Source organism: Ochotona princeps, chromosome 4 (assembly GCF_030435755.1).
Source record: "Ochotona princeps isolate mOchPri1 chromosome 4, mOchPri1.hap1, whole genome shotgun sequence".
In the NCBI taxonomy this organism is placed as follows: Eukaryota; Metazoa; Chordata; class Mammalia; order Lagomorpha; family Ochotonidae; genus Ochotona; species Ochotona princeps.
Window position 1 is genome coordinate 35,195,226 of NC_080835.1, and position 26,703 is coordinate 35,221,928.

General features: G+C 39.5%; 1 pseudogene; it reads right to left on the minus strand.

Annotated features, from left to right (window-relative positions):
• Positions 1-8,290: 8,290 nt before the first annotated feature.
• Positions 8,291-9,195, minus strand: LOC131479987 (coatomer subunit delta-like; annotated as a pseudogene).
• Between the last annotated feature and the right edge of the window lie 17,508 nt (positions 9,196-26,703).

A 26,703-nucleotide genomic window follows, 5' to 3' on the forward strand; every position in this document is an offset into this window, starting at 1 on the left:
AGCAAATAGAACTCCTAATATGTACATCAGAACTTTTTTCAACCAGGGTACATTTAGTAAAATTTTCAACAGTAAAATATGAGATAAATGCGAGATTATATACAAGGATTCCCCAGTCAGAATAACAACTCATTTCTCATCAGAAACCATACAGGCTATGAGAGAATTGGAGAGGTATATAGCTCAGGTCCTAAAAGTAAGAAATTGTCAACCAAGAACACCGAATCCAGCAAAATTCCCATTTTTAAATGAAAGTAGGGCTCAGGCCACTGGCTTAATTGGCTAAACCTTCTCTTTCAAGCACCAAAATCCCATATTGGAGCGGGTCATGTCCTCACCACTTCACTTCTGATCCAGCTCCCTGTCTGTAGCCTGGGAAAGCAGTAGAAGGTGTCCCAAAGCTTTGGGATGGTGCACCCACTTCAGAGACCTGAATGAAGTTCCTGGTTCCTGTCTTTGAATCAGTTCAGCTCTTTCCATTATGGCAACTTGGAGAATGAGCCAATGGATGGGAGATCTTCCTCTTTGTCTGCCGTTTCTTCATTAAATCTGTCTTTCCAATAAAAATAAGTAAAATTTTTTTAAAAAGTGAAGCTAAAATAAATTTCTTCCAAAATAAAGTAATTGAGAAAATTAAACACAACCTATCCAACCTTACAAATGATGCTTAGGAATGTGCTACACAGCAATAACATTAAAGAAGTCATATGAAAATAGAAAAATTAGTAAAAAGGGCGATGAAAATCTATAAAGAGTGGCAATATTTATGTAAAACTGGAAGGATCAAGTCATTAACTTTCAATAACCAAAACCATATTATACAGAAGGATTCAATGGATTAAAAAATAAGGTCCATGTATTTACTATCAATAAGAAACACAGCTTATTAACATAGATAAACACAGGATGAGTGGAAGAATAAAGATAAAACACCATAATAAAAATTAAAGCAGGATTGGTCATTCAAATGTGTTATATTAATATAAAAATGTCTAAAAAAGATGAAGAAGAGAATCACATAATTATTAAGGGGTCAGTTCAGCAAGAACATATGACTATAGTAAATGTACATGCATTCAGTGCCAGGGCACCTCGCTGCTTAAAATAATTGTTGATGGATCTAACAGGAGACATAGATTCCAACACAACAATAATGGAGGATTTCAAGAACCCACTTTCATCGAAACATAAATCAGCTTGACTGAAAATCAACAAAGCAGAGGCAGAGTTAGTCTACACTATGAAGCAAATGTATGTAATAGGTATCTATCGAATATCTCATCTTACAATTGCAAAATACACATTCTTTTCATTGGCACATGGAATTTATTCTGGGATAGACCTCATGTTAGACCATTAAACAAGTCCCAGCAAATTCAAAAAACTGAAATCATTATGTTTCCTTTCTGGTTACCATGGAGTTAACATGAAAATCAACAACTTAATTAGCTTAAAAATATGCAAATGCATGGGAACTGAACAAAATGCTACTGAATGCTACTGAATGCTACAGGGAGGCATAGAAGAAATAAAAAAGGGAAATTTAAAAATTTCTGCAAATGAACTAAGATGACAATACAAGGTAGCAAAACTTACTGGATACAGCAAAAACACAGTTATAAAGGAAGTTTATAACAGTGCTTCCATCAAGAAATAATAAAAGCAACAAATAATCATCTATCAGTTCATCTTAAAGACCTAAAAGATTAGCACAAACCAAAGCAAAAGCATTAGGAAGACAGATAATTAAAATTATAGAGGAAATTAACAAAATTGAACTCCTTCAAAAAAGATACAACAGACTAGTGAATGGAACTGTTTTTATTTCTGAAAAAAAATGAAGTAGACCAATGTACCAATGACTCAATTAACCTAAAAGATAGAGAAAGAAGACAATGAGAGAAAGAGTATGAGAGAGAGAGAGGACCCATATCAACAAAATCAGAGATGAAAAGGAAATCTAATGATGGACACTACAGATAGAAGAAAAATCAAGTATGAGTAATTACAACAAACAGCAATAAGCCAGCAAATTAGAAAATCTAGAAAAAAATGGGTAGATTTCTGGACATATGCAATCTACCTAAATTAAGTCATGAGGACATAGAAAGCCTAAATAGATCTATAGCCAAGATGGAGATTGAATTAATAATGCAGTCTTCTAGGAATAAAAGCCAGGATTTGATGGCTTTGTTACTGAATTCTGAAGAACTAATTCTAATTCTTCTTAAATTATTCAAAGCAATGAAAAGGAATCTTTCCAAAATCTTTCTGTGAGGCCTGCATTACCTTAATTCCAAAACCAGAAAAAGATGCAAAAAGGAAAGGGAACTGTAGACTCATGTCCTTGATGAAATTAGATACAAAATCCTCAGCAAAGTACAAGCTGATCAAATCAAATGATGCATCAGAAAAATTATTCAGCCATACCAGCTAAGTTTTATCTTTAGTATGTGGGCATGGCTCAATAAATATGATACATCACAAGAGCAAGCTGAAGAAGTAAAATACATATAAACATATGCATATATATATGATTGTCTCAGTAGATACAAAGAAAGCATTCAATAAAATATAACATGATAAATAAAAGCTAAGTTGACAGGAATATTTGGTTGGTTTTTATTTTTACACAAATTTTGTAAGGGCCCTGTGAACTGTGTTGGAGCATTGGAACAGCTCCTGAGTAATGGTAACCGCTTATGTCAAGTTCATTACAGATTCCCAGGAAATACTTTTTAATTGACTCTTTGAATAGAGAATATTCTAGAGCTTCTGGTAAGTTACCAGCTTTGAACACCTCATTGCACTTGATTCTCTCATTGTCCCATGCCTACACTTGAGCCTTTCATCCAGAGATGAACTTGGTCCTCATGTGAAGCTTAGGTTCCCACCCCTTACTCTTCCAGTCTGTGTCACTATGTCCTGGCCAAAATCAATCTAGATGATGCTCCAATCCTCAGAAAAAATCAAAAAAGAATATAATACATTATATTTATCTGTGAGAATTCCTGCCACTGAAAGTAATACTGTCCACTCAAACCGGTCTAAACAGCATCGGTGCTCAGTATATCACTTACTTAGATGACTAGAGTTAGGAGGCGCCAACATTCGTGCAATCTCTTGACATTTTCATCAGAGAGTCAGATTCTTTCCCCCTTTCCTCTTCACTCTTCTCATAGTGTTGACAACGAGTCCCAACATAGCTGAAAAAATGTTACCACATTTAGAAAATAATGTGTACAATAACTGTACCATAAAAATAAATTTCTTATGACTCTCCCTTGCCAGGCAGAGAACTCTGCCAGGAAGTCTTAAGCAGGCTTGCCTTAAATCTCATTGCTTTTCCCCCAACTACACAAATCAATAACTAAAAAATACCCTGAGCCTAGAATGTTGTTTCAAAAACCAAGTTGGAATCCTGTCAACAAGAAAGAAATTATTTCAGTAAACAAACTAATGTGTTACTCCATATTTAATTGGAGTAAAGAAACCACTAGAAGTGATTGACTCATCCTTGTTTCATGCATCTTTTTCTCAAAAACAAACCAGGTCCTACAGTCAACAATTTAGAAATGATGTAAGTTTTATTTGAAACAGCATATTTGGTATAATTTATTATGTAAATTACAGTTTGCAGTCCAAAATTGGGATCTCCTGCTTCTTGCAGGACTATTTTGATTACCATCTCATCTTGGGCACCACCACCGTCTCTGCTCCTGTTTTTTTTTTTAATCATACTGACACTGCAATAAAAGGCAGGAAGTGGTGGCATCAACAGCAGCAGCAGCAGCAGAACTGGGACATCCACACTGAGGACATGAATCACAATGTTGCTTTTATATACAAGATGCTGGGGCTCAGCACAGCACAGCAAAGCACAGCAAAGCACAGCCATGGGGTGAGTGCAGCATGTGGAGAGAAATGAGCCAAAGGCAGATGTAATCCATGTTTTGTATGAGCAATGCAGCTCTTAGGTGCCTGTGGAGACATGGTCTATGGTGATAAATGTTAAGGACGAAAAAAGAATTCAGCAGAAAACTATTCTGACTGCACCACAGAATATACTGCTGACTTGATGGAAAATCTGCTAAAATAGCTAGCTTTAGGAAAGACATCTAAAGTAGAATTTATCAAACTGTGGAAAGTCCTCAATCAATATCTGCCCCCATAACACAGTTTTAAATGTCTGTGTGGATGGAATGGGATGTATTGAAATCATCCCCACAGGATAGAAACTTAATGGTCAATCCTTTCACTTTCCTATACTTGTTTATGCTAGAAAAAAAAATTCTTGGACATGAGTCACCATTGCCAACACTTCTCAGATTAATACATCTGACAAATCTCTGTAAAAAGTAATCACATCAATTTTAATAATGGTAGATTAAAAATATGTATCCATGGTGATCGTAATGACATATAGGAAAATTTATTATTAATGTTTTATTCACCATGCCAAATGAAAATGACATCAAGCGTTAGTCTTCTAATTCATTTTTTTAAGATGCAATTTTTTTTTTTTTTACTGGAAAGATAGATTTAATGAGAGAAGAAGAAAGAGCTTCCATCTTCTGGTTCATTCCCAAGTCAATCTGAAGCAGGCAGCCAGGAGACTTTTCCAGGTCTTCCATGTAGACAAGGGGTCCCAAGGCCTTGCGCCATCTTCTGCTGCTTTCCCATGCACAAGCAAGGAGCTGGATGGGAAGTGGAGTAGCTGGAACATGAACCAGCATCTGCATGGGACCTTAGCACTTGCAGGAGGAGGATTGGCTAATTGAGCCATCGCTCTGGGACCTAACCCTGTTAAGTCTTTATTTCCAGTATGCTAAATATCTTGCTTCCTATTCACTAACTTTTTTGGTGATGAAAATTACAACTTACAAAAAACTAAATTGAAGCTTAAAGACATTTATCAGGACAACACTACCGATAGAAGATGAAGATAGATATTAAACCAGATTTTTCTGATTCTAATTACCTCATATTTGATCAATCAAAACATGCTGTTTCATATGAAGTAATGTTACTCATGAAAGCAGTATTACAACAGATCACCAATTTTCTGAAGTGTCTCTATTATTCATAACAAAATATGAATAATTCAGTTCCTGTGTCCTTGGTGGCATTTGATGTTATTTTTTTAATTTTAGTAAGTTTAACAAATGTACAGTAATATCTCATTTAGCTTTAAATTTTAACCCACTGGCCAATGATTTATACATTGTTGAACATGAGCATTAAGCATATACATATAATTTATTTGATTCAAATTGGTATAAATGTGTGTTGCTCATCTGTTCTAAAAATTTTATGCTACATTAGAATGTTTCATACTGCATATATCTTACAGGGTTACAGACATCTCTTATTTTAAATATCATATTTTAAATATTATCCCAAGTTTTCATTTAAAAGTTCTTATGAAATTAAACTTGATTTTAAAAATAATATGGACAAGGATCTCTCAACCCAACTGGACTGACAAGAAATTTTGGCCCCTTTAACTACCTGACAGATGTGTTTCCCCAACCCCGTTTCTCAGAAAAATCTCATGTGGAAACTAAGAGATTAGAAAACCTCCCTGAGGCAATTGGGAAAAGGGAAAGGCCAAAGCTTTCTCAGACAAATAAGTTTCACCACGGCCATTTTTATATGACAAGATAGTGCTGAGAAGCACCTCACTACACAGTGAACTCACTGAGGAGGGAAAGGAAGAATTTCAGTGCTAGAAAGTGACAGGTAGAAAATGTCACGAAGGGTAGAAGAAGATTAGATCTATGTGGGTTAATCAAAATAAAATTCTGGCGATAGAAAAGGAGTTTCAGCCATAGTTTGCAGCCAACGTGATTGGTATAGAAGCTCACTGAATCAATAACCCTTCTGGAATAAGCAGCCTGGAAGAGGCAGGTGACAAACCTGAGAAATATGAAGGTGTTAGAAAGACTGTGAATTATTATATTTAGCTTAAGTACTCACAATGTGGAGAATTGCAAGCCTAGGTAGCATTAGTAGCAGACATGATTGCAAACAGGAATACAACCCCTTAATGGACATAATCATTCTTCTCTAAGATATGTTGAAGAGAGGACTATGTTATCTGAAATCCACTTCTCAGCTATTTTTAATATTGACACAAATGAGAGTCACAGCAGTATTCTGTACTGGAAGGACAGGCCTTGAAAGAAATCTCTGACAAAAAAAAAATGGATGAGTAAATTAATAAAGAAAAATGGCAAAATAACCATCTCTTTTATCTTTTACACCTCATTCTCCTTAAGCAGTTCACCTGCATCCCCTCACCCCCCAAAATGGATTAAACTAGTTCCAGGAACACCAAACGAACAATTACAATGTTTATATCACAGACATGTAATTATCTATATGCATATACAGATGATCCCAGCGTTTGAATATATGGAAAGAAGAAAAACTGAAAGCCAGTGAAAGAGTAAAAAACCAAAATCTTTTATAAAGAAAACCTTTTTTAAAACGGTATGAAATGTAGCTATACTTAGGATTAAAATAAAGGAAAACAGAACCAACCCAGCAATTGCAACCACCAGCTGATCGTGGTGATGGACTGTGCCGGGCCCTGTGCTTGCTAGAGCATACAAGAAACTAGTCTGGGAATACCTCAAAGTTTCTTTGGAGATCTCCCTAATCGAACTGCTGGACTCAGAACTCTAATCAAGAAAAGACAGAAGACAGAGCAGATCAATCATTCATCTCAGCTATATGTTGGCAGCGATATATGGGGCAAACGGAGACTTTATGATGGACCATATCAATCAGTGGACGACCTCATCGAGCGAAACTGGCAGCGATTCATAACCGGAGAACTATTAACACCACTCGAGCACATATCTCAGAGCATGCCCCACATCCGGGACTCGGGGTGGGCGGGAAACTGGGTGGGGCTTCCCCCTCAATATCCCCCTTTACCTCAGATACAAGATGGAAACAATGTGGACATAATAGTATTACCCACTTCCCTATCCCCCTGAACCTTTTTTTTTTCTTTTCTTTTTCTTTCTTTAACTGTAATTAACTATGTAAAGATTGTCAACAACACAATAAAATAGATTATAAAAAAAAAAAATAAAAAAAATAAAGGAACAATTTCCAGGCAAAGGCAGAGGAAGAGTTCAGTTTGGGACTGTCTCTAGAGTGTTTTTTCCTGCTGGCCCATCAAATCTGCAAAGAAATCAACAGCCTCACGCAGTAAATTTGTGCCATTTGGCTATCAACAAATACTATGTGACACCAAAGCACTGGCAGGAACTGAGGGCCCATGCACACGCAGAACTGTGGATTCTATCAGGGAAAGAAAAAAAAATCTCCATTGGGTTTAAATTTAAAAAAAAAAAAAAAAAAAAAACAGAAACAAAACAAAAACAAAAAACACGTCTTCAAATGTTAGCTTTTTTATTCATTTATTTGAAATGTTCCCTTCTTGGTTCCCTCTTCATACTTCAGAATTTCTTTGTCTCTCTAGTAGGAAAGTGAGCTCTGTGGAAAATTGAACAGTGCTGTTCTATCAACCAGGTTTACTTTGATAAACGCTATTTTACAGTAATGGTGGGGGGAGAGGATGAAGGAATCTTGAACAGGGAATAAATCATTGAGCTTCTCAGCAATTCTTAACTCCACTATTATTTTCTCTTTTTAAGATTTATTTATTTGTTATTGAAAATTCGGATTTGCAGAGAGAAGGAGAGACACAGAGAGATCTTCCGTCTGCTGGTTTACTCCTCAGATACTCACAACTGCCGGAGCTGAGCCATTCCAAAGCCATGAGCTTCTTCTGGGTCTCCCAGGCAGGTGCAGCAGCCCAAGACTTTGAACCATCCTCCACTGATATCCTGGGGTCATAAGCTGGATCGGGAGTGAAGCTGGCGGGACATGAACTGTTGCCTACCTGGGATGCTGGAGCTTGAAGGTAGATGATTAACCAGTTGAGCCATCATGTCAGCCCTGGCTCTTTAGATATCAAACTCTGACACCACTCCAAGGTATTTTGTTGACTGTCATGTCAATATTCGCCCAAGATCTAGCAAATTACAGGTGCTGAAAAACCAGAAAAATGTGGATGGTGATAACCACATCATTCAGTTCTAAATTATCTGTTGCTAGTTGATATTCTTGATTGACATCACAATTATTTCCACTCTCCAAAGGTCCAACATCATCAGCAGAATAAGAGACTCCTTCTCTTGTTGGTAGTCTCCAGTTTAGCACTCCTACATCACTGTTGACTAGAGGTGACTACTCTGGATTCTTCATTGCTTCAGAGATACATTTTGTTGTACTGTTTGCCTTTTTCTTTGTCACTGTACTGTACTTCCTTTCCTTTACCCCCATGTTTCAAAATTTTGTTAGGACACAAATGCCTAGCTGGTGCAGGTGTTACTTGTAATTTATCATTTTCAGCGATCATTTCTGTAGTGATGGCAGCTGTGCTACCTCCACACACTGGAGAACTCCAAATTTCCAAAATCCTGGTGCTTTTTTTCCCAGGCTGTATGGAGATTTTGCTTTATGCCACACCTCAACATTGGTTTCATGACCTTGAATCTCTCCACTCAGAGCCCTTTCTCTTCTTGAGAATCCATTTGGGTGACAGTTTTGGTTAGTGCCAGATTAACATTCTGTTGATATTCAAAGAGCAAGCAATTCATCAGAAGTAAAAAGTCAATCAAAACATTTCTCAGATATTTCATTGTCATAAAAGGTTTCGCAAATATTCAGGTGTTACTCTTAGAAAAGTACCTGAGTCTCCAAATCTAAAATGTTGTTGTATTGGAAGTGATTAGTACCATGTACAACTTCTCCAAAGACTGATAGATATATCTCAAACTATCCGTTGCAACAAATGATGCTGTTTCCCAGTGATATCAACTCCAGGAAAGCTGCTACAATCCCTCACACTGAATTCGAGTCGCTCTGAAAGGAGCCACTTTGCCAAAGTAATACAGATTTTTTTAAAATGTTTTGTTTATTTTGAAAGGCAGATTTGGTGAAAAACATTTGTAGGCTATGAATTTGACAGAGGTCTAGTAGCTGGTAGATGTAAAGAAATCTAAAAACTTATGAAGAAAAAGGAGTGTATTTTGCTTAGTGGTTAATAAGCGATCGGGAGCACTTGTATGCCATACGGAAGTACACAAGTTTGTATGCACACTCCACATCCATGTCTCCAACCAGGGAACTCATTCACTCTATGACATAAAATATGTTTGCTAAAGATTTTTTGCTCAAAGTGCATGAGCAAGTTGAGATAGTTTTTCTCTATTTCTATAATTTGAATGTTGAGTATAGTCCAATTATTTGTCTACATTCAATGCAATGATCACGTGATTTTTTCACTCAGTCTTTTACCATGGCATATTATAGTCAATGACTTTTTTAAAAGTATTGAACTTGCCTTGATTTTAATAATTAACCAGTTTGTCATGGTGTACAAAATAGTATATATTTCTGAACTTCAGTAGCAAACATTAAGATTTTCGCAGCTATACTTATGAGAAACGTTGAGTAGCTTTTTAAATATTCCACAAATGTGTGATTTTGATAAAAATCAGTTAGAAAGAGTTTTTTCGCTCAACTTCTGTTTTCTGAAAGAGATCCTGTAGAATTATTGATAATCCTTCTTTAAGTACATACTAGGTTATTCAGTGAAGCTATGCAGGCCACTTTTGGCAAGCTTAAATGTTTGTATTTCAGGTGAGATGAAACAGTGGGCCCTGGCATGGCTATGTTTGGGGATCAGCATTGCCCAAACGAGGATGTTTGAAGACAAGTCAGAATGGGGACCACTGAGGGCTTGTTTGACATGTATAAAATGACTTCTAAGTTCTTTCATGGACCATGTCATTGTGCCTGCATATAATCAAGGGAGCAGAGATGGGATAAATCAGATGCGGGAATCCAGAGGGCCCACCTCGGTCAAGTCAAAGCACCACCAGCATACATAAAAGCTGAGGATGAGAGTAGACCAGGCCAGGAGTAGTCGCAGCACATGCGAGCACTCAAGAGAGCTGGATCTAGACCAGGCCAGGCCAGGCTAATCCATAGCCCCCAATGTCAAGAACTTGGACTGAGTGCAGGCCAAGGTGGAGTTCAGCCACAGTATCTACTGGCACATGCCAGAACCAGGGCTTGGAGCAGGCCTGGTAGGGAATACTGAGAACTCCCCTTCTAGGCTGCAGCACTCACTGGTATGCAGACAAGCAGAGTCATGGCAAGCTGGGCCAGACTGGACCACAGAACCTACCAGTGTGTGCCAGAGTTGCTGAGGGTAGAGTTGGTCAGGAGGCTGTATCCACTGGTATGTGCATCAGCTGGTACTCAAAAGAGCCAGTGCTGAAGACATCCCAGGTAAGTTTTCTTTAGGGTCTCCCCAACTGAACCACTGAACATGACCACCAATATCATGGTCCCACAAAGAAAGTCACATAGACATGTGGTTCGACCATGGAGCACATGTGGCCTAACCAAGGAGCACATGAGGGCTGACTCTCATGTAAAAACAGAGAGGGTTTCCAGATGCACAGGAAAGATGAGACAACTGGCTAATCTAATCCAACGGAAGACTTCTAGTATCTTTTCAAAGGGCAGTAAGAAGGGAATGTTGAACAACACTCCAGACCAGGCTTTATAGCACTACTTAGGTCTGTGGACACACTGAGGTAGACATTGACAGCTAACAGGCCTTCTATAGAATTTCTCATCTTTGAAGCAAAGAAGTTGGTAGCTTAGAATAATCAAGCCTATTCAGTTAACACCCTCAAGACATCTTCCCCAAATTGTGATCTGTAAGGTAGTATGAAATGATAGTCTCCATCCCCTGGCCCTGATGTAGCCTGATGGCAAGGAACGGCGCATTCACCTCCATTCTCCGCTGACTCAGGAGGGAAACAGAAACATCTTACCCCACTGCAGCCCTCTCTTATCTTTACGAATCTTCAATCTCCTTGCATTTGTAATGAATATAATAAAATAATTTAAAACTATTATTTCAAAATCCACACACTTTCAAATTTGCTTCACATTGTGAGTTGTAATGGTTTGTACTTTTGAAAAAAAGTTACTTTCTATGTTTGTCTTTGTCTTGTCAACATTTTCAGTTTTCTTGATATTTTCAAATGAATTGTACTTTGAAAAATTGAATTTGTACTGATTTTCTTTTCAATTTAATTAGTTTTTTGTTCATTATTTTGTCATTTTAGTTATTTCTAGCTTATTTGCACTAATTTTTCAGATTTTTAAGCTGATAACTTAGATATTTGAGAACTCTCATCTTTTCCAATTGCAGTGTTTAATACTATACACTTGCTTTTCAGCATTTCAGCTCTGTTCCATAAATGTGAATATATTGTAATAACACATTTATTTCAAGGAATTTCCCCCCTGGAAGATTCTTTTCCCATAGGACATTTATAAGTGTAATGTTTAATTTCCATGTCTTTGGACATTTTCCTTTTCCATTTCGAAAGTGTGACTGAATAGCATATACATGCTCCCTAAAAAAAAATTTCAAATTTAAAATCCTAGATCACAAAATAGTAAGACTATAAGATGGGACTGTTGGAAGTAATTAGGCCATGAGGGTGGATCGCTCATGGGTGACAATCATTCTTTTTTATAAGAGGCTGGCTTCCTGCCCCTTCACCATTGATGATAGAGCACAGACATGCGATAAATATGCTCTCATTATACACCAATCTGCCTGTGCTATGAACTTAGACTTCTCAACCTCCAGAAATATGAAAACCAAATTTCTGTTATTCATAGCTATTCTGATTTATAGTATTTTGTTGGCAATGGCCCAGATGGATGAAAGCACTTTATTGTAATGGCTTCCTCTCAGACTCATTTTCAGAAATTGGGATCAGGGGTTAAGGGAAACTTGATTCCTGCCTACCTGGCCAAGATTCTGTCCCTCTAACAAACCTTCCTCTGAAGAAGTAATACTAACTTTCCTTAGGGAATAAAGACAATGACTCCTCTGGATGCTTTAAGCTGGAGAAGACCAATGCTGGAGACAGGAGTTGGGGTTCCTCCTCCAGAGGTCTGTCCAGGGGTCCCCACAAGAAGGTCTGCATTTGTGGATCCATACATGGTACCACCTGGAGTGTGATAGCCTGGAGATGAGGAGAGATAAGCTATACAAAAGATAAGAGGAGGTTGTCACAGGCATGTACACTGAAATAAAGGTGGTGCTTGTAAGTCCTCGCTGTATTATATAAACCAACAAGATTAAAGCCTGGAAAAGCCTGGCTGTGGCACTGCATCATCAGTGAAAGTAGGCAGGTGAGCAGTGAGATGAGAAGTGCTGGCACACGGGTTAGCGAGGTTATTCTCAAAATGGCTACCTCTTGAAGAGGGGAATAAGGATGACTGGATTGAGGGATGGTGAACTAGAATGATTGTCATAAGAGCCTTAATCATCTCTTTTACGGAGAGTTTTAGTCCTTTGGTTTTTGACAGGAGTATCCATCTTTCTTGGGTGTGACAAAGCCATCCTCCAAGTCTGAATCTTAACTGGACTCAGAAATCCAGGCTTTCACTGAGGAATGGTAGATCCAGGGATCCAATTCAGACATTTTTTTACCACATTAAGAGAAGAATTACCATACAGCACCCCTTCCAGCCCTTCTCAGAAGAAGCAGAGTGAATCAGATGGTCCATATCTCATTCTGAGCATCCTGGGATATAGTTAGGGCTTGCTGGCCCCCAGGTTCTTATCTCCAGGGCTCTTGACTGGATTGTTGGAAACTGGAAAGTGCTATGATGGTTTTGATTAAATGCGAGATCTCATTGTTCATAGTAAATCAACCATAAATAAATAATGAATTTATAGCATTTTCAAGCATCTCATATTAAACTTTGAGGGGAAGGTTTCTGATACTCAATAAGGCTATAGACAGGGAAGGCAGATTCAGAGAAGGTGAGTCTCCTAATATGGCTTCTTGAAGTTTCTCCTGATGGTGTAAGTAGTTTCCACAGCCCCTGATTAAGTGGCATCTCCAGGCATAATGAAGAGATACAGAATAACTTACAGCACAGAGAATTCCTGAGTGATGTTTGCCATGATAGACAGGCAATTGTTTCTTTGTGGGTTCTTAGGAAGTCCAAAACAAGAAACAAGTTCAGAAATCAGCACCTTTACGGGGCAGGCTTCTTTACCCAGTTATTGAAGGTGTCTACACATGCTGGAAGACACTGGATAGTTATTGTTTCCGCATGTGAGTAAGATCTAATTGTCAGTTCTCTATTACACAACTGCCTTTTGTACTACAGGAAAAATAAAAAGCCTTTGACTTAAGTGATTGCTAATAAGACAAAGTTCAAGGCTCCCACTAATATTTAATAGTACTGAGGTTATCCTTTTCCATAAATAACCTATGGATCATCTGAAAAGTCTTATCCATATCCAGGTTGAAAGCTTTAATTACCTTCCACTGGCAAGAGGGAAGAAGATGTGCCTGCCCTTCAGATCAAAGCCATTCACTGAGCTAGAAACTATAACACCTCAAGATATGCCAACTGGGTCCCTGCAGAGCTATTGTGACCTCCATTCTTGTAAGTTGTGTCCTGACATCGAAAAGGCTGTAAGGATTTAATGAGGGAGTGCACTTAGCTGCTTTGGCCCTCACTTCTGCCAATGGACTTCCTTCAGCTGTGTCATCAGTCCCCTTTCGATGTTGCTTACGGTATATAATGGCCACTTCCTGGGAAATAGGAACACAGAAAATAAAAATTAGGCCATTCTTTGTGATATTTTGATAGGGGACTCATTTGTGGTAAGAAAATGATTTTCTTTCCAAATAGCCACATGAATATAGAGAACCAGGTACACATACATAGAGTCTATGTAAACATTTAACCATCTATCTCCGCTCAGGATAAGGGTCCTTATCAGGGCTTCCAGCTCTGCTGAGTACTCATGCCAGAAGGAAGGTGAAAACTCAGTGATTTGATTTAAGAGGACTGTGGCATCTTGAGCAAAGAGAGTTCTTTGTTTAAAAAAAGAACACTCATCAGTAAAGAGGACCCAGCCTGTGTCCTCTAAAGTAATGTCTTTGAGGTCTTCTCCGGCTGCATAGTTTTGTAGAACTACTTATTCTCGATCATGTTCTAGCACTCCATCATCTCCTCTGAAAGAAAACTAGCAGAGCTTAGACAGCATGTTTTGACCTAGATTGTAGTGTCCTCCAGCAAAAACGCAGTGTTTCTCAAAAGATTTCTTTAATTTACTTGAGATTCAAAATTATAGAAAGAAATAGGAAGTAAAGGAGAATCTTTCATTCTCTAGTTCATTCTGGAAATGATCACAATGGCCAGAATTGCACTGATACTAAGCTGGAAGTCAGGAGCTTCTTTGGGATCTCTCAAGTTGGTGCTGGAGCCCAAGGCCTCAAGCAATCCAAGGCCATTAGCAGGGGGACTGGAAGTGAAGTAGCAAGCACTTGAACAAGTACCCATATAGGATGCTGGCACTAAAGACTGAGGATTAGCATAATAAAATACCATATTGACCCCTGCACAATGTTCTAAAAGGTAATTATCTTTCAACCAGAGGCTTCCTTTTGAGGCTAGCAGCTCTGTCATATTATGAGGCATGGACATTATTAAAGCTTGTCCTGGGATCACAGTGGTGACTTCATGGATTAGAAAAATGATAGCTGGGCTTGATACCCCCAGCTGCATGGCTGCAGCCTGGGGAATTGAGGCCGGGCCAGGCAGGCTTCATACTTGGGAATCTTAGTGGGAAAATCTTGAGCTGGTTTGGGAATGCTCATGCTCATGGTTCTGTCCACTGCCACAATGCTAGGGGTGGAGCTCAGGTAAGTCTGGGCTGAGGCACAGGTGCTTGACTCTCTCAGCTGCATGGCTACAGCCAGGGAGACCAGGCTTGAGGGTTGGAATCCTAGTTCTGTCCACTGCCACCATGCTGTGGGTAGATCCCAAGTAAGTCTGGGTTGGAGGCATGGCTGTTTATTCTACCAGTTATATGGTTGCAGGTAGGTAAATCCCTTGGGCAACCCAGCTGTGCATTCTGAGAACTGGGGGGTGTGGCCTTACAGGGAGTCTGGAGATGACACAGGTGCGGAAGAACAGGGACCTGAGGGTTCGTGTTCAGGTTAGAATGACTTCTCTGGGACTTCCACAGACAAGGCCTCTCTACCTGAGGGACTACAATGTGGAACCCATCAGTGAGTGTCACAAAAGGGAATAGGTACTGTGAAGTTGGGCCATGAAGGTGACAAACACGTGAGTGAATTGTCTCTGGGAGTAGAATCTGGAAGGGAATATATGGGCTCACCCACGTGGAAGATCAATCTCCATTGACACACACAATAACTATGGCTGGAATAGGCCTGGTTGGGGAGCTAAGGAGATGTCCCAGCTGGGCTGGAATTCCTACTGGTGAATGCAAGAACCAGAATTGGGGCATTGTGCTAGGATTAACTTGGCTGCAGTCTTCCTCTGTATGGGGGTGGACTGGGTCTCAGGCGGGTCAAACTGGACTAGACCCCAGCATCCACTGGTGGATATAGAACAGTAGCACAGGTTGGGCTAGATCTCAGCTTCTACTGAACCATGTAAGAGCTTTGCCTGGATATGGGCCAAGTGTGGCTGGGCTGCAACACCCCACAGTAAGAACAGAATATGGTATGGTCCATTTGAGCAAGGACACTGTTCCTGCCAGGACAACAGATCGACAAAGTCAACCTGGGCCAAGGACCCACCAGTGTGGATAAGATCTGCCGCTGGGTGGGGACAGGATAGAGGAGCTTGGTGAATTCCTTTGTCAGGTAGTAGTCGCTGCAGATAAATACAAGAACCAAGACAAGGAGCAACACAATCTAGCCCAAGTTACAATACCCACTGGAGTATATGTGTCACCAGTCAGGGGGTGGGCCAGGCTGGGCCAGTTCATAACATCCACTGGCAGATACATGAGCCAACATGGGATGCAGAAGGGGACAGATCAGGCCACAACACCAGCCAGTTCAGACTGGAGCTGAAACTAAGGGCTGTCTGGGCAAGACTAGGCTGCAGCACCAACCAGCACAAGCTGGAACTGGGGATAGGTTGGACCAAACTAGGCTAAAGCACCTGCTGGTGGATGCCAAAGAGAGATGAACAATGCCAGTCTGGGGGCGGTGAGTACCAGGTCCGTGAGCCCCAGGGATGGAGGGTCCTTGGGCTGCCTGTGAGGTGGGTGCTAAACCTGTGAGTCCCTGGGGTTGGGGCTCTGGAGGGACCTGGGTCTCCTGGTACAGGTTCTGAGCCCACTTGCATGGTGAATACCAGTTCTCTGAGACCTGGGAGTGGGAAGTAGAGTAGGTTCCAGGTCACATGGCCCCGGGACCTTGGGCCCACCTGCATGATGGGTGCCAGGTTTGTGAGCCTTGTGGGGGGTGGTGGTGGTGGTGGTGGTGGGGATTTCTGTGAGTCCTAGGTAACACAAGCCTGGGATTTGGGGCCTGCTTGCACAGTGGGTGCTGAATCTGTGAACCCCAGTGTGGAGGGTCCCATCAGGCTATGGTTGCCAGTCCTGGGTTCTTGGGCCCACCTGCAAGGGGGTGCCACAACGGTGAGCCCCAGGGTTGAAGGTCTGGCTTGGTTCAGGCCCATGAGCCCACCTATGAGAATTGGTCCTCCTCAATGTAAAGGATGGAGTGCTGGACAGCAGACCATGGTGCACATAAACGACAAGGGTAGCCCGTTGGGCCTGCAGAGGACATGTTGTATCATAGCAGAGAATGGAGAACAGAACATATAGACAATTACCCCAGCCAAGTGGTGACAGCAAATATCTGGGCAAATGGAGATTTTAAGGTCAACTGTGTCAGCCAATGGACTTCAGAAGGGATTCCTGATTCATAGATTGGCAAGACCAACAGCATTTCAGAACTATCGTATCCAACTGGGCAGAACCCTCAGAGCATGTGCCACATTGTGATCCTGGGTTGACATGCGGAGGCCATTCCTCATTCTCGGGTACTAGGATGGTTGGGAGACAGGGTATGGTCTCTCCCTTTATCTCTCCCCTACCCCCAGAAACGGGAAGAAGAAATAGAAAGTTTGGAAACAATGATCACACCCACTTCTCCCTAACACTAGATCCTTCCCGCCCTGATTGACTATGTAAACATCATAACAATAATATAATAATGATGATGATGATAACGATAACTGTCACCCCTTAAAGGCATCCTTTGGCCACTAGATCAAGTTCTTTTAGGCCTCTGGGCCACAGGTTAAAACATGAGTACATAATTTCTGAGTATCCTTTATCAGTTGGTATAAGGATGGGATATCAGGGAATACAAAAGTGACCAGTTTGTGACTCTCAGCAAGCTGCTTTTGGGTTTTAGGAAGTGGAAACATGACTGTTGGCTTAATTCTGTCTTCTGCCAGTGCCCAAGTTCCTTCAGATAAATTTAAGCCTTGATACTTTACAGAAGGCTGACAGAACTGTGATTTAAATTTTGAGACTTCATATCCTCTTTCTGCCAGGAAACTAAGGACATTGCTGCTCTCTGGGGTACCCTATTCAGTCTGAGCAGAGGAAGATGTCCTCTATATACTGTGAATATAAGAACTCTATCTTGCATAGGATAGGTCTAGTACAGACAAGCAAGAACTGTTTCAAAATCTGTGACTGTTATCTAAGCTGTGTAGACTCAATATAGGGGTCTTCTAAAGTAAATACATATTGAGTTTGGGATAAAAGGACAAAGAAAGTGTTGGTTATGCCTAAAACTTTTGACCATTTAGTCCCTTCCAGAATTTGGGACACTTAAGTAAAAAGGTTCATTTATCCCTGAGCAAATGAGGATCATTAACAAGAGGGATATTTAATACTAGTGTCTATTCTGTTATTCTTTTGTTCTCTTCTTGGGGATTCCCTGTGGTAGGAGCCCTTGAAGCCTCAGGGCTTCCATCATGTTGGATCATGCATGGAAGGAGATGAAGCCCCACAGAGCTTCATCTCTTGCTGGGATCAATAAACCTTCCAACGATTGTTATTTCAGACAGGACATGGCCATGTTTATTTGCTCTGTTGATGAGAATGTGTAGTTGCCTTCCTGAAGTGTTGCACCTAACCACAGCCATACCACTTTGGAAACTCTTGGGGACCTTTGGTTGATGTGACCCAAGACTTTTTTTAATCTTTTCTCTCTCATTGTTGGGTGTCTTCCTGGTCTTGATGTTGGAGACTGAATTGATGACCTTTAGAAGGTTGTCTAAGGTACTGCCAGATTTGTGATTCTTTCTTCTAATATGTGAAGCTAATTGAAAAATCAACTTATCCTTCAAAATTGTCTGTAGTTCAGAGAGGCAGATGATGGGAAAATAAAAAAAAAAATGGGGAAGTATGTTTCACTAATGTCTTTCTCAGTCTTTCTAGGAAAGTAGCGGGTTCTTTGGACCTTTGTCATGGGCAGTTTGTAATATTTCATGGGCTTTGTTCTGTTCCTTCTCAATTGTAGGATACATGTGATGAAATTTTTTGACTTCTGTTCATCTACAGGACCATGTTGTAGCCACTTAGGTTAAGACTGTTTCCAAGGAGCAGCCTATTTTCTTAAGGAGTATAACTGTTTCCTCACTGATCAAGCAGAGATGCAAATGTCATATGAATATCATCTCCAGAAGTGTCTGCAGCTTAGAGAGTAGCCTGTGTCTCTGTTAGAATCTGACTGAAGACTAACATTACGTCTTTCCAGGTCAGATCATAGACAGATGCGGGACAAACTCTGTCGGTCATGAAAATCTTCATAAACCCCACTGATCTCTCTAAGATACTGCAAGGAAATAGAGCACCTGGACATAAGCAGGGTGGCTGAGCTCTCCAGGAAGTTTCTGGAGTGGTAAAATAGCAATCAATGATTGTGTGTTCTCTTGCTAACGAGTAGTCCCAGATTTAGGATGGGAGTGGATGAAGGAACAGGTGTGATAGACGGAGGGAATGAGGAATGAGAAGACTCTGGCTGCAGGAGGGGGAAGGGTAGCTGGAGTGTCAGACTAAGAAAAAAGTTATGAAAAAGGATGGGAGTGAGAGCAGAAGAACGCTAGCTCCCTGTCCAGTGCCAACTGGACCCTAGTTAGGTGCCAAGGACAGAAGAGAGAGCATGCATTCCCGCTGCCTCATCACTAAACATGCAGCATAACATGCAGAACAAGCTATCTAACATAAAGTCTTGGAAAGTAGAGGAGTGTGTCTACTCTGTTTCATTGACCCTAGAGCATTAAACATCAGACCTTTGCATAAACACAAATTTAGCATCATTTTAAATTAACTCATATAGTTATTATCTCTCCCAAGTAAGAGCCTTATCTTTTGAGACTTCCAGGGATCCAACTGGAAGACTCAAGGCCATGAGATTAAGTTTAGAGCCCCTAAGCTAAAGAATGATCACAGGTTTAATCTGTTTGATCAAAATAAAGGTAGTAAATAATAATGATCCATTTAACCTGAATATTTTGGGCAAAGTTGTTAGTCAGATCTAATTGAAGTTATGATAATTACTCATATAATTAAAAATAGTCAGATAATACTAACTCTTTTAATACTCAGCTTTCCTGAGTAACAGAAATTCCAACAATCTTGCTTCCGAAAGTTGAAGAAAAGGCATGGTATGGTAGCCTAGCGACTGAAGTTTTCACCTTGTACGCACTGGGATCCCACGTGACCAACAGTTCTAATCCCAGCAGCCCCACTTCCCATCCAGCTCTTTGCTTGCGGCCTGGGAAACCCTGTACTCATGTGGGAAACTCAGAAAAGGCTATGGGCTCCTCCTAGCTTCGGGTCAGCTTAGCCCCAGATGTTGAAGCCGCTTGGGGAGTGAATCAACAGAGGGAAGATCTTCCTGTCTGTCTCTCCTCCTCTCTGTATATCTGACTTTATAACAAAAATGAATGTTTGAAAAAAAAGCTGAAGGAAAATATCAGCAAACTGCAAACTTCAGAAGGAGGGGAAAAATCTATCTATTTGAAAGGGGTTATTGAATTAAGACCTCTATCTTATTATCTCAAGTGAGGGAAATGTCTGGCCACCTGTCTTGCTGATACTTGGTATTGAGTAAGGGTAAGAAGCAAAGAGAGGGAATAAGGAGTGTATGTTTTAATCCATTGTGCTGATGGGCTGTCAGCATTTGGATCTCATTAAAGAGCCTTCAGGAAACACTAGGAAACCGTCGCAGCTCAAAAATCTTCAGTTAGTCCCAGACTTTGCTAAAGTCACATGCATTTCTGTGAAAAGAAACTGAGACAGAGTAAGACAGATATTCCCAGTGGAGAAGGATAGAGAGGGATTAATCAGGTTTGTCCCACAAGCTTGTGCTCTAAGCCCTTAGGGTTTGTAGCCATGTTAATTACTTTAACTGTCTGACAGGGTCCCTGCGGTTTTAACTGACAAAGGACTAAGGTAGAAAACAAGAATTAAAAACGAAGCAGCGGTAGTCCATTTTTATTAACCCTTGTCACAATCCCAGACGTCTCAGAAAGACACCAGATGTGCCTACAAGAAATGTTGCACGAGTGCAGTTTTTACAATTCTTTTTGCTTCTGCAGTTTTGTATCTCACATTCACAAAGGATGAGAAGTTCAGACAAGAAAGAGTATGTAGTATAGAGGTAGTTTTTAGAAAGATAGAAAAAAAAATCTCACAGCAATGCTGAGAGAAATCCCTAAAGAACGAAGCCTTTGAGCATTGATCATGTAGGAGATTGTCTTTCTTTCAAAGGCTGTTCTCAAGACTGGTGCAGAGAAGGCATAGTTTTGATTTGTTAATTGGTTTAAATTTCTAATCTAGGCCCAATAAAGACTTCAGTAATCATAAGACTCTTTCCCCCATGATGTAAACTAATTCCAGTTACCTACATCAGATCCAAAGAGGAAAATCTTCAGTACAAGGATGAGCACACAGCAACATCCACCCTAGAAGCTGACTGCTGGACTTGTTTCAGGTCCTCTGAGACTCATTTGCAGAAGGTGCGGAAGTAGCTCCTTAGTTCCTGTCTGCATAGGTGGAAGTCTATCACTTTTTTGCACCCCCGAATAGAGAGAGTAAACTTCTGTTGGGATAAATTATATGTTTTTCTCAACAGTTTTGGGTTGTAAGCTTCTTCAGATCCCTGTTGTCAGATAGCATGATTCTATCTGTAGAACCAAAAGATTCAATAAAGAGACTTTTGGAACTCATGAGAGAGTTTGGCAAGGTACTAGGGTGCAAAATCACGGAGCATAAACTGATAGAACTATCATAAACAACACCTTGGGGAAAAACTTATGAGTACAGTCCCCTTCAAAATAACAAGGAAGAATTTTAAATATCTAGGAATAAAACTAACAAAGTTGGGGAAGACCCATACAATTAGACTTAAACACTGAAAAAATAAAGGAAGGCATTTAAATATGGAGAAATTTAACATGTGCCTGGATCAGTACAGTCAACATCATCAAAATGTCCATTTTACCAAAAGTAATAGACAGATTCAAACTTACTCCAGTCAAAATCCCAACATTATTCTTTTCAGAAATAGAAAAGCAGATACATAAACTCATCTGGAAATACAACAGACAATGAATAGCCAACGTGACCCTGAATAAAAAACAAAGCTGGTGGAATCACAATTCCAGACCTCAAGATGCACTACAAGGCAGTGATAATTTAAAAAAAAAAAAAAAAGCCTGGTATTGGTATAGAAACAGAGAAGAAGGTCAGCGTAACACAATAGAAACCACAAAACTAAAGCCACACATGTACAGCCAACTAATATTAAACAAGAAAGGTGAAAATGACCCAGAGGAAATTTGGGTCTCTTCAACAAATGCTGTTGGGATGATTGGGTATTAGCCTACAAAAGTACGAAATAAAATACCCCACACCCCACTTGTCATTTTATATGAAAATCAGCCCTAACAGATTAAGGACCTAAATCTTCACCCAGAAATCAATTATAGAAACACATAGGAAGAACTCTGCAAGATCTATTCATTGGTAAAAACATCTTAGAAAAGTCACCAAAGGCACAGGCAGTCAAAACAAAAAAACAGACAACAACAAGGAAAGCTTAGAATCAGACAGGAAACGGTCAGCATGGATTCACTCATACCTCACCATGTGGGACACAAAGATTAGTTACTCCTCACTAGCGTATTGAGGATTTCTCTGCACACCCCTCCTAAAAATGTTCTGCACCTAAACTGTTGACACATGTCTTGTTAGAGATATAAGCCAGTTCAGACAACCCGAAAAACAACCAGGTTCAGCAAAATCATGCTTCAACACTATAAACAGCTAGATACTATAATGAAAATAGACACGAGACAGCTGAATAGCAATCTATAGCCACTTTAAGGTGTGTATAAACTAAAATTGAAATGTCTATGAAGAAGTCACAGGATGTGGTCAATCAATATCATGTCAATTAATACCATAACGTTGTAAATTGTTGCTGATGTTATGGTGGGGCTTTTAATTGATTGGAATGATACTCTGCTGGCTCTACCTTCAGACCAGAGATGGTCTCTCCAAGAAATCGTTGAATTTACCAGGACAATAAGATGCTGGACTTTATGCTTGGTAAATACTTCCAATGAAAGAATCTCAACTGAATTAGAACTGTGGTAACAAGGTGGAGGAATCCACCATGGGGGGAGGGTTTGGGGAGTGGTGGGGGAATCCCAGTGCCTATAACACTGTGTCACATAATGCAATGTAATTAATAAAATATAGGAAATTTGAAAAAACAACACAATGTGGAATTTCAGCATGAATATTCAATGTAAACAAAAAATATTAATGAAGAAGATTGTAATGATAGGAAATAAAATGTATGACATATTCATGAAAAAAAAACCACACAAACACAAACACACACACATGCACACAGAACTAAGAAGCTTCTGCACAGCAATGGAAACAATAAACAAAGCAAATAAGCAACCAATAGAATGGGAGAAAATCTTTCCACACTATACAACCAATAGAGGACTAATATCCAGAATTTACAAAGAGTCTCAGAAACACAAAAGCAGCAAAACAAATAACCCTGTGAAGAAATTGGCAAAAGAAATGAGCAAATGAGCAAGTTAAAATAGACATACGAAGAAATACTAAAGCTCCCTCGGTATCGAGGAAATACAAATAAAAACCATACTTGCATTCCACATAACTTGAGTGACATTGACCTTCATTCAGAACTTTACTAATAACACCTGCTGGTGTGGATGTAGGGGAAAGGTAGCCTACTTCATTGCTGGTGGGATTGTAGGCTAACACAGCCAGTATGGAAGACAATATAAAGAGTGCTAAGACAACTGAAAAGTGGTCTTGCATATGGGCCAGCTACCCCCCACTCCTGGTAATATATCCAAAGGAAGTAAATGTTATATGTGAGAAAATGGCCTGTAATGCTGTATTTATGGTAGTACATTCAACAATATTGAAGACATGGAAACAAACCAGATGCCTATTAAAAAGGGAATGGATAAAGAAATTGTGATACAGATATACTCCACACTCCATAGAACACTACTTGCTATTAAAAAAGAATAAAAAGTCTACCATTTGCAACAAAATGATCCCAAGCACAGGCCATTATGTTCAGTGAAATAAACCAATCCCAAAATAGAAAGTATCATATGTTTTCTCTAAAAGACAAATGTCATGGGCCCAGCATGATGGCTCAGTGGCTAAAACCTCACCGTGCAAATGTCAGGATTCCTACGGGTGCTGGTACATACCCTGACTGCTCACTTCCCATCTAGCTCCCAGGTTGTGCCTGGAAAATCAGCAGAAGATGGCCCAAATCCTTGTGACCCTGCACCCATGTGGAAGACCCAGAAGAAGCTTCTGGCTCCTGGCTTCAGATTGGCTCAACTCTGGCCATTGCAGCCAGTTGGGGAGTGGAGTAGCAGATGGAAAATCTTTCTCTGTATGTCTCCTTCTCTCTGTAAATCTGCTCTGCCTTTTCAATAAAATACATATATGTGAGAGAGAGTGCAAGAGAGAGAGAAAGAGAGCAGTCATGCAAAATTCAAAACAGATTGATACATAGGTAAATGTGTGCACATATTCTCATTGATGAACTTTATAATGGAGACTGGCATAATAGGAAGTGAAGATACTCTGAAGCATGCCTCTCTACTCCCAATAAAACTGTCAAATATACTTTGACAATAAGATGCTGGATTTTCTACCATTGTTTGTACTTGCAACGCTACGATACACTGAAACAACAGAATGTTGGACTTTTGACTGATGCTGAAAAACTGTGCTGTTGTAATAATATGGGGGAGATGGGGGTGGGGAGAAGGGGGAAAAAGAAAGGATAAGTACAGAGTGACATCTCTATCTACAAAACTGCATCATGGACAATAATAATAACAATAATAATATTGATGAAATAAAAATACTGGTGGGGGGGGAATTGAAACAGAGACCTCGTCACAGTGTCATTCATTGTGTCAAAGGGTCCCTAGCAATTTTGCCTGTTTTGCTTTATCGTTCAGAATCTTCACATGAATGGCTTACATATAATCTACTGGGTTTAAATGTACCTAAAGAAGCATTGAAACTGCCCTTTCCCCATAAATAGAATTCTCTAGCTTTGTTTTGCTTGTGAACATATTATGTAAATGGAAGTGTCAAAAACATTTGATGAATAGTAAGCAGCCACTAAAATCTAATCTTCTTATTTATTTTATGAGAGAGAAGTACAATATCTTTGAGTAAGAAAATTTATTGTATTTTGCAACCATTTATTTATTTTCTTTGACATACCAATTGCTTACACATTTTGAAAATAAAATTGCATCTATCCCACTTCCTGCCACCTCTATCATATACAGATACTACTTCTAATGAGAAGTGACATACAGTTATATGTTAAGGAACAAAATCATTTAGACATTTCTACAGTGATTTCTTGCCTTCCTGAGCATGCATTACTGGATATATCCAAAGCAAAATACATTTGCACCATATTATTCTGGGAGAAAATAGCTAAGGTAATTGAACGAAATATTATTAAAAATATAGGCTTAATGAAGGAAATTGAATTAATTGAGAAATGAGCTAATATGACTAAACTGTGTTGTAATATTATGCTGTACATATTTTTCCAGTCAACTGACTTCAAAAAGTCATTGTCATCAATGCAGGTATGAATAGAACACTTCATTTCCTCAGATAATTTTTGTAGTCTTTTACTTTTACGAAAAGAAGCCACAAGTTCCTATAAGTGTCTTTAGAATGCCACATCAGAATGAAAATGGAGACAAAACAGTAAAAGGAAAGAAGAATGCGAATTCTTATTTGGGTTCTTACAGCATTTGAAATCAAGTAATTTAGGGATAGATGAGATATATCCATGTCCAGTTAAGTTACTTTATCAATGTGCTACATGGAATCCAGGGAACATAAGTGCTGTAGCTTCATATAAAAGCTTATGAAACTGGATATTGTCATTGAATTTATTTCTAAATCTAATGATTATCTCTTATAAACAATTAAAATACCTTTTAAAAGGGTTTATGGATTTGTTTGCAAGTCAGGGTTTTAGAGAGAAAGGGAGAGAGGGTAGAGAGACAGAGACATAAAGAGACAGAGAGATCTTCCATTTGCTGATGCATGCCTCAAGTGACCTCCATACTCGGCTGCTTGAGGGTGCAAACAGGAGTAATGAAATCCAAATGGATCTTCCACAAGGGTGGCAGGAGTCTAAGTACTTGAGCTACTAACTGATATCTTCCAAGGCACATTAGCATTAAGATGGGTCAGAATGTAGGAAATGGAACTTGAACTGTTACAACGACAGCAAATGTTGGCATTGCAGGTGGTGGTTCCATGCACTGTATCACAATGCTTGCGCCTTCCAACAATAGAGTCGCTTTGCATCACTTAATTTTGTGTCATTTTGAACCTCATAGATACATTTTCACATTGTACCTACTCTTTCTTAATGATTTTCCACTCAGTTATCAGATTTCTAGCCTCAGCCACAAAACTAAGTTAGGATATTTTAAAATATGCATAATCAAAAGTGATATCCATACTATGTTATCAGAAAAAAAATGAGAAGGGTTTTTATGGTCAGTATCACTCCATCTAAACCAAACTTTAAAGAAAAAACTCTGAAATAATACCTCTTGGATTATTTTCTTTTGCTGATTCTGCTTACCTAAAGCTGAATAGCAGCAAAATGCAAATCTTATTCCACAATGGACATTTCTTTCCCAAAACAACATTTATTGACTCATAGAACCTGTAAATTTGACTTTGAGCCTAAGGGTCTAGACAAAAGAAGTTTTACTGGTTAGAAAACTGTAGATTTCAACAGGGGTCAAGTTTGATAAAAGAAAAAGCTTACTGTTTATAGATGAAAAATGACAGGGATGCCACTGAACAAACAACAAAAAAAGAATGACTGTTTGGAACTAAACTGATGAGATCAATATCCAATTAGCTAGCTAGACCGGAGAGGTGCACACTTATGAAAATCATGCCACAGAACTGACATAATGCTCACAGCTATTCTGTCTGGAGGCTATACTGTGAACGGATTGCTTTCTACTTGCAGGTTTCCTTTTTGTCATGGATACTTTGCCTCTCAGACTCTATTCCACTTTTCAACTTGAAGGGTTTGAAAAGCCACAATCTAAATTCCTCTCCTA